This window comes from Triticum dicoccoides, chromosome 4A, assembly GCF_002162155.2.
Source record: "Triticum dicoccoides isolate Atlit2015 ecotype Zavitan chromosome 4A, WEW_v2.0, whole genome shotgun sequence".
NCBI classification, from domain to species: Eukaryota; Viridiplantae; Streptophyta; class Magnoliopsida; order Poales; family Poaceae; genus Triticum; species Triticum dicoccoides.
The window spans coordinates 720,294,711-720,299,191 of NC_041386.1; the positions used below are offsets into that span (position 1 = coordinate 720,294,711).

General features: G+C 49.3%; 1 pseudogene; it reads left to right on the top strand.

The window, feature by feature from the left end:
* Positions 1-351: 351 nt before the first annotated feature.
* The window catches only part of LOC119284239, a 6,005-nt pseudogene continuing 1,875 nt past the window's right edge, over positions 352-4,481 (top strand).

The window sequence follows — 4,481 nt, forward strand, 5'->3', positions numbered from 1 at the left end:
AAACTAACAGCTAGGCAAAGCCAAAACACGGTCATACACATTGGTAACCATAAGCTGTGTAATCAATTAATTATACATCTATTGTGCTCACATCGACAAACATTCGTTGCTTGCACATGACTACTAAACATGCGGCAAGAGTTGTATACACGTACTTATCGGAGTAAGGTTGATCAATTAAATTAAGCCCCGCATTGCTAGCCCCCCTAGGCATGTTAGCCGATGGACTTCACGTGTGTGCACATCGCAAGCAGCTTCTCGTGTGCACTGCTCTATCAAATTCCCCGGGCTTACCCTATAAAAGCAGCACCGCAGCTAGCATTCGGAGCTCACTTTTCTTAGCTCCTCTACTCGTCAACACCACCAGGCCCAGCAAACAGCACTGTTCGTGAGAGGGTCATATACAAACATGCCGGACGTGATCACGGACACGGCGCTGAGCATGGCCGAGTCCTTGCTGGTCAGCGCCATTGGCAAGGCCGCCTCTGCTGCCACCAACAAGATGAGCCTCGTCATGGATGGGTGTGCGCAAGGATATCTGGTATGTTCATATGCACGTCTTTTGTTCCAGTCATGATGAACTTCCCACATCTAGCCTTTTGCGTTTCTACCATGGAACTGGCATGATCAAAAGCACTTAGCAATCTAGAGGAGATCCCTCGCGTCGTCCCCGCGGGCGACCCGATGGGAAACCCTAGCCGCCGCTCCTCGCACTTTCCTCCGCCCCTCTCCCTCCTCGCCGCCGTCCGCAATGCCGCCGGGCGAAGCCTGGCTGGCTGGGCGGCGGCGGGGCTCCTTCCCATCCATCTCGTTCTGGCTGGGGCGGGACAGTGGGGACGAGGGGAGCGCCGGGCTAACGTGGGGTTCGGCGGCGCGGCGGCGGGTCTCCCGGCGACGTCGTGTGGCGCCGTGGTGGCGGTCTGCGAGTCGCGAGGTGGTGGCTGCGTTTGTACTGCCCGGTGGTCGCGGGTGTCGCCGGATCCGGATCGGATCCATCAGGATCCTGGCTTCGGACTCCGTCGGCCGCCGCGGGGTGATGTTGGTCGTCACTGGCAACGTCGGACTGCTGATTTCGGCGTCTGGAGATCTACAACGGGTTCTTCTCGATCCTCCTTTCCGGTGGGTCGAGCACCATGGATCTTCGATCTTCGCAAGGTTTTGGATCGTGGCTTGTCGCCGGATCCGGAGCAGGCAGAGGATTGGTGGCATAGGATGGGGACCGGAGGAAACTTTGGTCTGCTAGGCCGGCCCGGCATCGGCGACGTCGCTCAACGCCGCTATCCTCCGTGGAGGCGAAGCCGAGGTCTCTCCTATCCACCTCCGAACCCATCCCGGACGAAAGTCCAAAATTCATTCTGGATTGGGCGGCGGCGGCGTCCTACGCGTCGTATCCTCCATGGAGGCGCCGTCTTGGGAGGACCAGCTGTTCGGGGGAGAGATGATGTGGATGGTGAGCTCCGAATACCTCCAGCAGTGGCGATGGTGCGGAGGTTGCCTGGTGGTGCGGCGTTGTATCTTCCGCGTCGATGACGATGATTTTGGCGGCATGGTGCGGCTACATATCGTTGATGGATGCGGTTGGATGGACGAGCGCAGGGCGGTGGAGCTGTCTGGTGCCATGGTGGCGTCGACGGCAGCGAGACCGGGCAAGGTTGATGCAGCAGTATAGCTCTGAAGATGGATTGGTGGCAGGTGGCTGCGGCGGCCTCATACCCGGCAGGCGTCCTGGTTGAGGAGCACGTCGGACTGGTGGGTGCCCATACCCGGCAGGCGTCCTGGTTGGGACCTCAGGTCTTAGATGTTAGGTTTGGCTACGAGGTATGTTGGGTAGTAGACCTAGACTATCTGCGCCCCTTCATCAACTGGATAGGAATAGCGACATATGTTGCTTAGACGGTGACTTTAGTCTTACTGATGTATAACTTTATAAGGTATTGTGTCAATAATTAATAAAATGGCCGTATGCATCGTCCAGATGCAGAGGCCGGCCGGGGGTCTTCCTCCATTTCCAAAAAAAAAAAGCCATGGAACTGGCATCCAATACCCCCTTTTCTGTTAAAACTTCAAGTCCGTTTTGTTGGGTTGACACCGGTTGGATGTCTTAATGCTCATGAAAGAGAAAAAAATTGTTTTATTTAGCTCCGACTTATATTATGGCACCAAGTATTCAGGGCGGGCTTTGAACCTGCACGCATTGAGCTGCAGATATAATTTGGAAATCTGCGGGAGTGTACTAAGCGTCTTGTGCTTTTTTTTCATTTGGTAGGTTCATCAAAGATGAACTAGAAACAATGCAAGCATTTTTGGTGGCTGCTGAAGCAATGAAGGAGAAAGACGTGCTACTTAAGGTGTGGGCGAAGCAAGTAAGAGACCTATCCTACAATATTGAAGATTGCCTTGGTGAATTCATGGTGCATGTGGCGAGCCCAAGCAGGTTGCGGAAGCTGATGAAGCTCAAAGATCGCCACCGAATCGCCATGCAAATCCGGGATCTCAAATCAAGAGTTGAAGAAGTGAGCAGCAGGAACACACGCTACAACCTGATTCAGAAGGACCAGATCACTAGAGCCATTGATGAGAGGGATTCTTGCATGGAAGATATTCGCAACCAGTCAGCGTACAACATTGATGAAGCTGAACTTGTGGGGTTTTCCAAACCCAAACAAGAGTTAATAAATCTTGTAGATGTGCATGACAACAATGGACCTCCTCAGGTTGTATGCGTGGTAGGAATGGGCGGTTTGGGTAAGACTGCTCTTACAAGAATGGTTTATGAAAGTATGGATAACTTTTCATGTTGTGCTTGGATAACTGTCTCGCAGTCATTTATTAGGATGCAGTTTCTCAAAGATATGATCAAAAAGCTTGTTAGCCTTAAAGCGTTGGAGAACTTAATCAGGAAGGGGGCGGGACAAGAGGACCTCGCCAGGTTTCTTGAGGAAAAGCTATGCGAGAAGAGGTACTTCGTTGTTCTTGATGATTTGTTGCACATGAATGATTGGAACTGGATCAGAACTATTGTTTTTCCTAGTAGTAACAACAAAGGCAGCAGGATAATGGTAACAACACGAGATGTTGGCTTAGCTAAGAAGTGTACTTTGGGACCTTCTTCTACACCACTTATATACCAACATCAACCCCTAGAAACAAATGATGCCATAAATTTGCTATTAAAGAAGACTAGGAAAAGTGAGGAAGACATGACAAATGATGAGAGCATGAGGAAAATAGTCACCAAGATAGTGAAAAAGTCTGGAGGGTTACCCCTTGCTATTCTTACAATAGGAGGCATGCTTGCCACCAAAGCGATAGACCAGTGGCAAATGATTTATGACCAAATCCCCTTAGAACTAGACAACAACCAAAACCTTGAACCGATGAAGAGGATGGTTACACTGAGTTACAACCACTTGCCTTCTCATCTTAAGTCATGTTTTCTATATTTAAGCATATTTCCTGAGGATTTCAAAATCAAAAGGAGGCGTCTGGTAGAAAGATGGATAGCCGAGGGGTTTATTATCACCACGGGTAAATCGCGTGCTGAGGAGGTTGGGAATAGTTACTTTAATGAACTAATCAACCGAAGCCTGATTCAATCAGTAAAAGTGAACATAGAAGGAACTGTGAAGAGCTGTCGAGTTCATGATATCGTTCGTGATGTCATGATCTCAATTTGTAGAGATGAAAATTTTGCATGCTCAACATGGGATAAGGCAACCGGCGTAGCAGGAGATAACTTCCGTCATGTAGCATATGAAGGCAGTTGGTGCCCAAATAAAGGCTTGGATTGGAGCCATGTCCGGTCATTAACTGCGTTTGGTGAGAGACCCATAAAGCCAGCACCTTCAGTTTGTTCCCCGGACTTTAGGATGCTTAGAGTCTTGGATTTGTATGATGCCAGGTTCAAAATTACACAAAAAGATATCAACACTATAGGGTCGTTACTTCATCTGAAGTATGTCAATGCTCGGTCTTCTAATTTTGGTTCGGACATTCACAAGCTCCCAAGATCCATAGGAAAACTACAAGGCTTGCTGAGTTTGGACATAACAGGTGGTTATGTGACATCACTACCAACTGATATCACTAAACTACAGAGCCTTCGTAGCATCCGATGTAGCAAAGAACGAAGCTGGTGTTCTAGTAACTGTTGCATACCCTTACCTTGTTGTCTGAAAATTGTGTGTCTGCTGCACTGGTTGTGGACTGGTGATTTGCCTGATTATTATGGTGTGAGGGTGCCTAGAGGCATCGGCAAACTAAAGGAGTTAGAGATACTAGAGGTTGTGGACATTAAGAGAACTAGTAGGAAAGCAGTTAAAGAGCTTGGGGAGCTTATAAAGCTCAGAAAGTTAAGTGTGACACTAGGGGAGAGCAAGCAAAAGAGCAAAATACTTTGGACATCCCTTCAGAAGCTCTCTTCTCTCCTCTCCCTTCACATGGTTGCTACTTCTCGGAGAAACAGTCTCGAGTGGTTGCAT